The 13,054-nt window shown below is 45.2% G+C and overlaps 1 long non-coding RNA gene across 2 annotated transcripts in view; it reads left to right on the top strand.

Moving 5' to 3' along the window:
* The window catches only part of LOC135901882 (uncharacterized), an 80,235-nt gene extending 67,383 nt beyond the window's left edge, over nucleotides 1-12,852 (top strand). For both annotated transcript variants that reach the window (XR_010564299.1, XR_010564298.1), the window contains exons 2-3: nucleotides 4,480-4,614; nucleotides 12,572-12,852. This is a non-coding gene — a long non-coding RNA (uncharacterized lncRNA). The remainder of the gene's footprint in view (nucleotides 1-4,479; nucleotides 4,615-12,571) is intronic.
* Nucleotides 12,853-13,054: the final 202 nt, after the last annotated feature.

Here is a 13,054-nt window from a genome sequence, read left to right as displayed (position 1 = left end):
CTCTCTTCCCGGTGAGCCAGCAACCGTCCGTTCAAGCGCTCGCATTCTGAACCGCCGTTGCACTAACGCGAGCCTGTGACTATACAGCGCGCCTCTCTACTTCTCCCTTTCGATATGCACCCGCTCATGTCCCGAGCGCGGCGTAGTTGGCGCTCGTGTTCTTGGTTGAGACACTTATCGGAGTTAGCTTGCTTCCTAAATGTGTTGAACAAGGGTGGGTGCGTAACGAGAGTGGGGATTGCGATTACAGCGAATTTTCTTTTTTTTTTTTCCCGCGACGACTGCGCGCGCTCTTTCAGTTGCCCGCCTTACCTCGTCGCGTATCCGCTGAGCCACTTGGAGCACGGGAAACTCGCGCGTTTCGCCCGTATTGTCCCCGCAAACTGCAATTACCTCACTGCTTCTGTGAGTCCTCGACACGTAGCACTTCGCGAAAAGAGAGCTGTAGGTCTTCTGCTGAATTCTTCTCAGACTGTCGCGACGTGCGGTAATTCTTAGGAGAGTGCGAGTGTGCCTTTTGGGAAACCCCGAAAAACTCAGCCGCTCATTGCGAGCGGTCGCTCAGGAGAGAGAAAGCCTGCAGCTACAGACGTCGACAAAGTGCCGCACACTGCAGTGGTTTTCCTGGATAGGTGAACTACGTGTGTGGGCTGGGCCTTATTGGTGTTTTAGTACAGTAGCAACACTCCCATAGTTGCAACTTTGAATCTTTACGTTCAGTGTGGTTGCTGCTCTAGTTATATGTCCATCTATTCACTCTCCTTCTCACTGAAAGGATTGTCGGTAGGAACCCCTCACAACCGCATCATTAGGGAGCATTCGTGTAGAGGGGCTGTGGTGTCATGCAGTTTTTCTATTACAATGGGGTCGTTAGTGGTGTTTTCTACAGTTTTATGTCCCTAAGTAAGTTTGTGAGGATATATGGTGGACAGGGTATGTATAATGCATGTGTTTCACTAAGTCAATTGTTTCTGCTTTACTTCCGTTCTATTCACGTTTGAAACTTTCTGTACGTCACGAAAACTGAAACCACGAGGGCTGAAAGATCAAATACTTATTTCCTGCTTTTCTAAAATCCCGGTGCGGCTCCGCTCGCTTTACGGGCAGTATGTAGCCTGCATTCAACTGTTACCCTACAGCAGGCTGTGAACTTGCATAATCACACCCTTCACGTAGTATGTACTGATGTCACCACAAAAACGAAACTTTGAGAATGCAGCAGAATATCGCTTACAGTTCCTCTGTAGTGTTCCCCCATGTAGTAAAATTTTGGAGTTAGGTAGTCAGCCACAGACGATGGTGGATTGTTGACGTATACAGTCACATGTTACAATAGCTGTGAAACCGTTTTTACATACATGTAACGCGAAACTTCTATGACTCTAAAGACTAGCAATGTTCCGAATAAATCATTACGTGTACTGACTGCTTAGGTATATTCTGCCTCATGATGTTTGAATGCTGCAAGACGCCATCGTTTTCTTGACTTTTCTTCATGTACACTTGTTCTCTTTGGAACGTACCCGCAAATATTTTAATTCATGCCAACGTGCCCTAAATTGTTGTCAATAATATGCAGATGTTTGCGGGAAAAGGCATTAAAGCTGTCAGAGTTTCATGCTAGCTCGGTGATGTATTTCGATTAACTCTTCAAAACATTACAGACGGCTACTTGAAGTATGGAAATAACAGTTAACATAGAAGTAAACATAGCCACAGAAAGGTTACTATATTGACACTAAAATGACCTCACCGAAGCTCACATGACTCTGACACTGATCGCATACTGTGTAATATTAACTGTAGTTCGCTGTTTATTTTATCTTGCAGCTGGATGCAAACTTGCTGGTCTTGAAGCATTACTTCACTGGTCTTGAAGCACTGGTCCTACAGCTTGACCGCCATAAACTTAGTTATCTTGTTCTCGAAAAAAAGGAAGTTTGCTAAGATCACATCACTAACATTGTTGCCATTGTCACCTTTGCCTCGAACCTGCACGATCCAAGCCCCCTAATGCGATCTTTCATTACCCGTCTATTCCGTCAGCTGACCACGAACCATTGCTTAAAATTTCCTCATCTCACACATCACCTAATATACTGCCGTTGTAAGTTGCGTAATCATTGGAATAATATATTGCTAACAAATCTGTAAAGAGCGGACGTACCCTAGAAGTGGAGACGTATTGACTGGCCAGCACTGCCATAAAACTGCGCGCATAGAAGTGAAAAAGAGAAGAAAAAAGAAAAAGGTGAATGACCGGCGCTGAGGAACGAAATGCAGCAAGTGCATGTAAATTTGTCCAACAAAAGGCCGTATTTGCGTGCTTGAGCTGTGCGCCTGGCCCGTGTTGCCCAAGCATAACTCTTACCCGAAATTTGGAAGGAGCCCCCATATGTGGCCTCCGCTTAATCGGGAAGTCGGACCACGTCTCTTTCCTAGAGTGATCTTTCCTACGGCCAGCCTTCAAGAGTTTTCATAAATATCTTGAATATTCCGCAGAACTTGGTTGAACCCTCTTCGTAGATGCATCGAGAGAATTCCAGATGAAAGGAGACAGCAGTGGAAAAGAGCTGCATTGTTATCGAGGCACAGGAATTTGCCTTGTAGTTGCCGCGAATACGGTCAGCAGACAGGGAACTCATCTTCAAAGTGTTAACCAAGCCTTCCTCACTAATATTCTTTTCAATGCATTGAAGAAAGAGAACTTATTTGAAGGAAGCAGGAGAGGTCGACCTAACCTAGCGAGCTGCAATCTGCGAATACGCACAGGGAGATTGAAAGTGGGGATGCAAACCTTTGATGAGGCATGATTATTACACCGAAGAGGAATGCACAGCGGCGCCGAGTGCAAGTCGGGCGTTCTGGTAATTGCCAAGAATGTGAAAGAATGTTATTCATAAATGTCAAACACGCTATCACCGGGTTCCAGATCTTGGCTGTGCTCTCTAATTCCAATAACACTTCAGAAAAAAGAATAAAGGACTTGGTATGTAGGCTTCTGCGCAAGAAGCACAGCCACCAAGATTTTACCATATGTAAAGAGCTTTAATGCATATGTAAGGCAATGTAAGAGAAGGGGTAGGAATAACAAGCTTTATTCCTACTTTATTCCGAATTGCCGTTCTTCATGGAAGAAGGAGGGCAAGTTCCCTCTTACTTCCTTCCAATTTCCCTCTCCTACAGATACTCGCATATATCCGGCGCTGAGCTCTCCCAGGAAACAGGCATGTCCGACCTATCAAGGTCACGCCTTCTAAAAATGAACAGTGGATGATATTGTCCTTCAGGTTGTCGTGGGAGTGTCTTGTTGCTCATGCTTGATGAAAGGGCTGTCACGAAAATGGCCTAGAGATGTGAGAATTACCAATTGACGTACTTACAGCAAACAGACATTATTGCACTCGCAAGAGGGATGAGATCGTCTTCCTTATGACAGTCTAAAGTTCAATGTATTTGTAATTAAACATATTGTCCGCAAATATTCAAGATATCTGTCCATTTGCACCGTTCCTAATGCTGCTGTGAAAATTTGTGCTGCCACGTGGTGCTGTGCTAAAATGTCTTTTCATTATTGCTTCATGGCGGTGAAGAAAAAAAGCAGAGGAAATCACGATGTATATTTTGCTTGTGAAGGAAAAACTTTGAGTTACCTTATTTAGTAAATGCAAATAAAGCAATCATGACATTTGCACTAACTGTTATGTATCAGCTTCTCTTCTCCCAGCTCTACACGTATTATTCCCAGAATGTGGGTGTTGCGGGCTGCATATATTTATTTTTCATGCGGCAATGCTGCATTCAGGGATGGAAAGTTATTCTGAAATGTTCCGTCTATTTAGATGTGCTTTCCACTTGTGCAAAGTATAATTATTGGAAATCACACTATAATTTGATGATGGCATGAAATTATTTGCAGTTCGCAGAAAACTTTCTTTCCACATGGTTTGCAGCAAATAAATATGTTGCAGGGCATGCAACACATTTATTCCTAAAATTATCAAGCATATACCAGCTTATTTTATTAGGTACAGCTTTTTTGAAGCATCCTGTCATCTATAGTGATTGCTTCAAGGTGCCTTGTGTCAACGACCTGGGTGAAAAAATAGCAAAACCGCAGAGGTGATTATACGCGGTGACACGGACTACGGTGAACATTAAGTATGGAGAAACTGAGTTGAAGTACTGATTTCTGCTGAACAAGCTTTATACCAATCGCAACTGAGTTTTAATGAGCGTTATCACAAATATTGCCAACATTGACTGATTAGAATGTAAATAACCAATTTCCGTTAACGCTGGTCAGTGAGCCCTCCCTATCAGGTTGCTGGAAGCCTTTTGCAGCACAATACTCTCAAGGACACATACTGGGAAGGTGCCATAAAATGTAGTGCGGTTCCAGTTGAAACATGTATGTACAGAAGGTTGCTGTAAGCCGTGCAGCAACAATAACTGAAACAGCAACGCACTTTATTGCAGATCCTGACTTCCAACTTCCTGGATCCTGTCTAAACAAAGAAGGTTGAACTAACGAAGCAACAGTAATGCGCGTGACCATGCAAAAGACGGTGACGGCTGAATACATCCGGAGTTACTCGCGTGGGCACCGAATTGGTGTGTAAACTGGCCTTCACACTCCAGGAGATGCTGATAACTACACCCATCGAAAAGGAGTGACAAATACAACGAAATGGCAACCGCCGAATAGCTGTCCAGTTTCGACAGTGATGTGGCGGCTCTTTAGGAACGTGTGTGGGAAGTGGGGGACGGGCCCCTCCTTGGGTACGTTCCTGATATATATATATATATATATATATATATATATATATATATATATATATATACATGTGTGTGTGTTTGTGTGTGTGTGTGGAAACCAAGAGGGCGCGATTTTTGTTAGTCATATCATGAGAAGCCAACAATGACAAAGGATGGGGGAAATGTAGTTCCTACCTGAAATGTAGAAATGATAAATAAATGGAAGTGAAAGTGAATGAAGTGACAACCCGCCGCACTTCATATACGAACCCAGGTATTCGCAGTACGCGTGCTATGTTTTTACTAAGTGAGCTACTGCGGTGCCAATTTCCCATCCACTTTCCGGGGTATTTATGTTTATCTACTGGAACTAACCCTGGCAGTCTTAGCCTGCTCCACCACTCATGACCTTCGTGGCGAATGTGCAACATTCTCTCTGCGTCAGGCGCCACGTCTACGTGACGCTGAATTTACCTGTCACGTCTACGTGTCAACCAAAGATATATAATCTAGATATTATGTATAATATTTCATTGCAGCCGGTGAAGCCGTGTTTACACAGTTATGTGAGAAGCCCAATATGAGGCATTCCTCACCATGACGAACTGTTACAGGGCTTCCACACCATTTGAGCACCGAATAAACATCACATCGATAAGAACTCGAGGCAGCAGTTGAAGGACCACTTCTAAGGCATCCGCATTAAGTAGTGACATAATCCATACAAGTGACGCTGATGAAAGGAACGCAGCTATTGTAAGGCCTCTCTTGCCATTGTATACACACACTTACGTTACTGAGCCGTCTTTTCACTGTCTTGTTACGGCTTCCTATCCTCCTGCGTAACAGAAGCAATTCCTGAGTGAACAAGACACAACACGAAATCATCTTCCTCTGCGCTGTGGGTACAGTCGGCATCTCTGCAGTGCTGCTCTTTAGGTGCTCATCACTCCTATTTATTGGACGCAAGACTTCTCCGTAGCAATCCTGTCTGTCGGTATGTCTCTATCATTCCTTTTCCATCCACCATCTCTCATTACCGTACAAAGTCGTGCCTTTGCCATGCGGTCGTGTGCGGAACTGAGCTGGTACAGACCTTGTTCGACATCGCCAGTCTGATAAAAAGAATAAACCGATCAGTGGAGTTTACACCACGCAAAGGTATGACTTATTTTATGAGTGTAATGGCAATAAGCAAATGTGTTCGCCGTTTAGGAACCGCTGCGATGGCGATAATATGAGAAGTTAAAGCAGGACTCTACGCCAAACAAGCCTGAATATATACACGGCCATTTCCTTTCTTCACAGTGTGCCTTTGGAAAGAATGCCGCTCATGCTCGCTATCTATCATTGCGCTGGGCTAAAGAAGTAGCCTGTTCCTTAAAGGGAAGCTGAAAGCTTTTCCAGAAAAAATTAGTGAAGAGCAGTACGCCGTGGTTTTCACCCCTCTGAATTCGAATATCGCATCGAAATTGAGCGGAAGAGAGTGCAAAACTATTTTATTTCGACGAAAAGTGCAGCAGCAGACACGCCCAGCTCGCGCGCGTCGTTTACGCCTGTGATTGGTCGGGCGCCTCGTGACGTCAACAATGTTGTTCATCCGGACCGACTGCTGCCGCTACAAACGAATCACGGTGCAAAATAGTTTGGTGGTGTTTTGCTGAGAGGGTCATGGAAATTTTCGAGAGCTTGCGTTTCTCTGAGGAGTTCGGCGTTAAGTCCAAACTCTACGAGAGCGATATTGCGCTCGACGGTCACGGGCGACGGCTTCGAGCGACAAAACGGGCCGTCGCTTGAACAGATCTCTTGGTGTTGTCGCTCGATCACTTGTTTCTAGAAATCTAGAACTCGTCGCTCGTCCCCCGGAAATGCCATGAGCGACTAGCCAATTCTGCGAAGCCGAAACTGGATGTACATAACTCAAATACTACGGTTTGTCGCACGGAATGAGCAAACTACTGAATTTTACGCGTGCAAGAATAAGAACCTAGTGCAAGACCTTCAGAAATATTTTGTGCTCCTTCTTCAGTAAAATACACCAACTTAAATTGATAAAGCATGCGTCACGCTAGTTTCGGCGCGTATATTGCTGCCCTAGCTCATACCGGGAAACCGTCGCTCAAAGCCGTCGCTCGCGTGGCGTTCGGCTTGCAGACGACGAGTGAACGCGACAGCCATCGCCTCGCTTGTAGTGCTGTCGCTGTCGCGTGCAAGATCACTTGCAAGGGGTTTCTACTTGTACATACTACACGTACGTACATACTTGTACATACTACATGTACGAGGCGATTGCGAAGAGCCGGCGTCTCCAAGAAGCAAAAAATGCTGGTGCAAGCACTGCTTTCCACGTGAACGAAGGTGAAGTGTTAGCATCTCCTTGTGTTGGAAATGTTCTTTTGCGAGTATGTTTTTTGCTAGGCTGCATTCAGCGTTCCAGTGAGTACGTTTGCGGGCAAACAACTGTAGTGTTATGTTCCTGCATGCCTCCTGGTAGAACGTAAGCGGTGATGCGATCTTCAGCATTTGTGCGCTGCGCCAAAGCTGTCGGCAATCTACACAGACGGTTTAAATGCGGGAAAAGTTTACCGGCTGCTGTAGCACGTGTAGTATGGAACCTTCATCAGCGCGCCATCCGCACGCTACTCGTAACCGGCGAATTTCGTCGGCTACGTGAGATGGTCGGTTTCTTATGTGTGCGAGAGAAGGGGGAGCGCAGCGTCTTGGCGTGAGCAGGCTTTTCAACACATGCAAACTTTACCTTGGCCGTATCCATTGCTGTAGCAAAAAGCTTTTCGTGCGCTAGTGCAGTCCCTGAAGTGTACCGGCATGCGTGACTGTTTATAGCCCTCTCGTGCATCATTCCGCCTGCACACAGTGGTCCCCCCCAATCACTCACTCTTTTCTTCTTTCCCTTCCGCCTTTTCTCTTTGCCTTCTTTAGCGTAAAAACTGGGATGTTTGTGTGACTGAAATCTCGGCCTTTCTTCGATTACAATGGCGCCTCGTGTTATTTTGTGATTGCACAATATTACATCCTTAACAACGTTTATCAAAAAAATGTTTAGCGACCACATAATGCGGACTTTCTAAATTGTTGCATATTTTGTTGCCGTCACTAAAACCAGAATGCAACTATTAAATAGAAAGAATTGATATTTTAGTCATTTTTACAGACAGTACTGTTCTCTAAATTTTGTAAGCACCTCTCAATTTTCGCCTGGTTCGATATCGCTTTAGCATTGCCTCTTCAGTATGACGTCGCACCTTCTGTGGAATAAACAGTGGTCCCTGCACGCACAATGAAGGCCGGGATGCATGTAACATTTTCCTCGATGAATTTCGCACAGAAGAAAGCGCCGCCATGGCGTGACGCTCAACTTCCGCTGTCTGGGCATACATGAAGCGAAAAAGCGGCGGGAGCCCCCTCAGGGTGGCTAGACAAGGGAAAACTGCTTTAGTCAGCACGAAATGCACAAGTAAATTTTGTAGACCTTTGCCCTTTCTTTACAACAAGAATATAAAAGCGAAAAACACTAAATCTCTGTCTAAAGCTCCTTCGGTTGCTGTTATTATACCATGAGTATATTTTGCGCCTGTTTAGCGGAGAGATTGCTCTGGAAATAAGCGCTATGGCGACGTTGCGCCTAGATTGACGTACAGACGAGTCTATGTCTTTATAATCATTATAATCTTTATGATCGACCCTTCCACTATGCCACAATATCTATACCGTACCGATTCTGCACCGCGCAGATAAGCTTACCGTTAAATTCCCCGCGAGCTGCCTTTAAAGTCATGGCCATGACCATCATACAACGTGCCAAGCCTGCGAACTTCAATCAAGCTTTCACACAAAAAAAATCTGGCTCTGTAGGTATGCAGGAGAAAAGAAAATTACGAGGAAGTCAAGAATTTCATTCCACTGCCGAGATGGAAGGTACAACGCTAAGACAGCGAGTGCGATGTAGACGTGAGAATGAGACAGCGAGCGCAATATCGAGACTATTAAAATAGGTTAAGGGAAGACCAAAGCATTGCCGTCGAAATGATGACATGCCCGCAATGTAATTTAAGTAAGCCTGATGAATGAACAGTTCGGATGATTGGTTTTGTGTGAAACTGCGAGCATTCCGCAAACGGGAGCAGACACGCATCAATGAAGAGTGTGTCCTGTCGTCTTGTCTTGCAAAAGGATAGAAAGTTGGGAGAGTTGTTACGATAATATAATCTTGGATTGTAGCGCAAAGCGACAAAGGCAGATACTAGGAGCAGACAGGACGAATGCTCTCAACTAAATCTTTATTGAAACTATGAACGTATAAATAAGTGTTTGCAAATACCGCAGCATGAGAACGTGACAAGGTCGAAATGCATCAGTGAAACATAACAGTGAGGCAAGCCAAAAACCAAAGACAGTACTTGAGATTAACACACGTGCTGAGAAGATATTGGAATTCGCTTTCTAACAGAGATATTGATGCGTCGCCAACGCAAGTGTCTCCTAAGCTGTTAATGGGAAATGCCTAACCTATTTAGCATGCGGCTTGGCATTTGTGTCTTGCAAGGATTTTTTAGTGTTCAAATAAAAGTTTAAAACCGCAATTGCAACAATGCGACATTCATCATCATCATCATCAGCCTGGTTACGCCATCTGCAGGGCAAAGGCCTCTCCCATATTTCTCCAACAACCCCGGTCATGTACTAATTCTGGCCACGCCATCTCTGCAAACTTCTTAATCTCATCCGCACACCTAACTTTCGGCCGCCCCCTGCTACGCTTCCCTTCCCTTGGGATCCAGTCCGTAACCCTTAATGACCATCGGTTATCTTCCCTCCTCATTACATGTCCTGCCCATGCCCATTTCTTTTTCTTGATTTCAACTAAGATGTCATTAACTCGCGTTTGTTCCCTCACACAATCTGCTCTTTTCTTATCCCTTAACGTTACACCTATCATTCTTCTTTCCATAGCTCGTTGCGTCGTCCTCAATTTGAGTAGAGCTCTTTTCGTAAGCCTCCAGGTTTCTGTCCCGTAGGTGAGTACTGGTAAGACACAGCTATTATATACTTTTCTCTTGGGCGATAATGGCAACCTGCTGTTCATGATCTGAGAATGCCTGCCAAAAGCACCCCAGCCCATTCTTATTCTCCTAATGATTTCCGTCTCATGATCCGGATCCGCCGTCACTACCTGCCCCAAGTAGATGTATTCCCCTACGACTTCCAGTGCCTCGCTGCCTATTGTAAATTGCTGTTCCTCTTCCGAGACTGTTAAACATTACTTTAGTTTTCTGCAGATTAATATTTAGACCCACTCTTCTGCTTTGCCTCTCCAGGTCAGTGAGCATGCATTGCAATTGGTCCCCTGAGTTACTAAGCAAGGCAATATCATCAGCGAATCGCAAGTTACTAAGGTACTCTCCATTAACTTTTATCCCCAATTCTTCCCAATCCAGGTCTCTGAATACCTCCTGTAAACATGCTGTGAATAGCATTGGAGAGATCGTATTTCCCTGCCTGACGCCTTTCTTTATTGGGATTTGGTTGCTTGCTTTATGGAGGACTACGGTGGCTGTGGAGCCGCTATAGATATCTTTCAGTATTTTTACATACGGCTCGTCTACACCCTGATAGTCATGCCTCCATGGGCGCAGACTTCTACAATCTTCATTTTGTATCTCTTATTAAGTTTCACAACAAGACCTCCCACCCTCTCGTTAATGCTACAGAATTCCTGTATGTTACCAGCTATATTCTTATTAATCAGGAATTCGACTCCTAGTTCTCTTCTCTCCGCTAAGCCCTTGTAGCACAGGACGTGCCCCCTTTTTAGCACTGTATATGCTTCTTTTGGCCTCCTAACTTCACTGAGCCCTATTATATGCCTTTTAGTGCCCTCTAATTCCTCCAATAGCACTGCAAGACTCGCCTCACTAGATAACGTTCTAGCGGTAAACGTTGCCAGGTTCATATTCCATTGGCGGCCTGTCCGGAGCCAGTGATTCTTAGCACCCTCTGCTGCGTTGCAGGTCTGACCGCCGCCGTGGTCAGTTGCTTCGCAGCTGCTGGGGACTGAGGGCCGGGGTTTGATTGTTGTGTTCATATAGGAGGTTGTGGCGAAGTACTGCACCAGGGTGGCCAATCCTGCTCTGGTGAGGGAGTGCGTTACCGGTTCTGGTCACCGGGATCAGGCGACACTCCAGGCCTGTTTGTGCAATTTTATCAGCACGCGGATTTTTTTTTTTTTTAATCTGGTGGCAAATTGCCGTCACCGGGATTCGAACCACGGACCTCTTGCACGCGAGGCGGGTGTTTTACCTCTACGCCACCGTTGCAACACTGCTGCAACACCGCTGCAGATGGGAAGCATTAGGGTTGATAAGTGATTGGTTTTGTTCTTTTAGTCTGATAATGATACACCTTCCGCTGTGTCGGATGTAATTTTTCCGTCACATTAGTGGAATCGGATAAGCTATACCAGTATTCCAAGGCACTAAAGTCTACACATGCCTGATGCCGCAATCATTTTTTATTCATTTGTGACCCTGTTCAAGTTTCCTATTTATCATAGGACACATGATAGGCAATTTGCGGGGGAGCCGAGAAAACTGTATTCACGTCATATCTATTAGCCCCGTTCTCTAGATCGTGTGACAGCCTATGTACATAGGGCCCGACAGCAAACCTTTTTGTGCTTTTTCTGTTTTTCTTGTTTCTTAGCAGCACGTTTTACCCTTTTCAAATTTTTTTCGCAGCTTAGTGATAATAACTGAACAGGATAACAAGCCTTCTCGAGCCTATCTACCTGTCGTGAAAAACTTTGTTGTAGGCTGTGTGGGCAGGAGTCTCTGTCTGTGTCACTTCGCGCTACAATCCAAGATTACGTCTTGTCTTGATCGGACTGTATATCTTATTTCCGCTAGTTTAGTCTTGTAAATCCGAGAGCTTCTTTCCCGGTAGCTTGCTACACTCGCGCAAGCTCCTGCCATTGGAGTAGTAGCAATGGAAGGCCACACCGATTGAAGTGCCGATCTGGAAGTTGCATATTATGGGCCACCATCAGACAAGCTGCAGACTAACCTTGCACAAATGTTAACTTTACTGTAGGATAAGACAGGGCAAGCGATATATTATCATATTAAAATAACAACAAAAAAGAACATCTGAGTGAGCCTGAATGTAGACGTTGCAAATACTGCTGGAAGTGCATCTTCTCGCTCACATTACGTCAACCCAACATAAGTTTTCGTTTTCCTGCAAAGCCGAATAACATGACTCATTAACATTCAGATGCTTCATGACCAATTTCTTCGGCCTACACATTGCACAGAATAACGTGCGGCCGAAGGTGAAAAAATGCCTTGGTCGTAGATATAGACCTGCCACACAGGACGCTACAGCTGCCGTGTCCTGTGGTTTCAAAGCATCGCATAATGAAAACAAGTTTCACAACACGCGCGATAACTTGGATTCTTCATTATATATGCGGAAATTTTTGCGAATGTACAGTGTACATAATTTTTGCATACCGAATGGTTCTCCTAATGTGAACGCCCATTATGCGAACCAGGTAACAAGTTTGAGCGTGCTAGTTGCGCCCCGAGTGCTGTGGTGCTGAATACTTCTTTTTGTAAAATATTGTAAGGGCCGTTTTCTTTTTATTCATGCGCCACCGCAAAGCAAGAAAAGAAAAAAAAACAGCGGTACAATGCTTCTTGTCCCAGAATCAAAAAGGGTTGGAATTTGCTCTTATGAAGAATTCTAGTATAAGATTGTTTTGCGATTGCTCGTTCGGAACTTCTCTTTCTTCCAGATAAACGCAGCCAAAGGTGGAATTCCGCCTGGCACACTAAAGAAATTAAGTTTGAAACCAGGAAACCAGCCACAGGAGGTGATCGAGTAGAAATGGAGCTTCTAACGTCACCGCTGGAAGCTTTGCCAGAAGAAGAAAGAAACAGAAATATAAGAAATACTAGGCATATGCAAAAGCACGGGAACGGCGAATAGTGTGCGCATGACGCAAGAACGGCCAAACCAGGCGTCCATTCCTCTAGGGAACCTCGCACAAGCTCGACTTCAGGGCAGGGTTGGCTTCCCCATGAAGTAGTGCGAGGGGAGGGGTGGCGGTCGATGGGACAATGAATAAAGCTACGTGTAGTTCACCACCCACCCGTCTATTTCGCGCATCGCTGGGCATTGCTCACTGTGCCCGGTGGAACAGCGCCACTGGCTTGACGTTGCGGAGGGCCGCCAGCAATAAAGGAGACCTTAACGGTGAGAGCCCCTTCGCTGACCT

Source organism: Dermacentor albipictus, chromosome 2 (assembly GCF_038994185.2).
Source record: "Dermacentor albipictus isolate Rhodes 1998 colony chromosome 2, USDA_Dalb.pri_finalv2, whole genome shotgun sequence".
NCBI classification, from domain to species: Eukaryota; Metazoa; Arthropoda; class Arachnida; order Ixodida; family Ixodidae; genus Dermacentor; species Dermacentor albipictus.
This window is presented reverse-complemented; position numbering and strand designations above follow the sequence as displayed.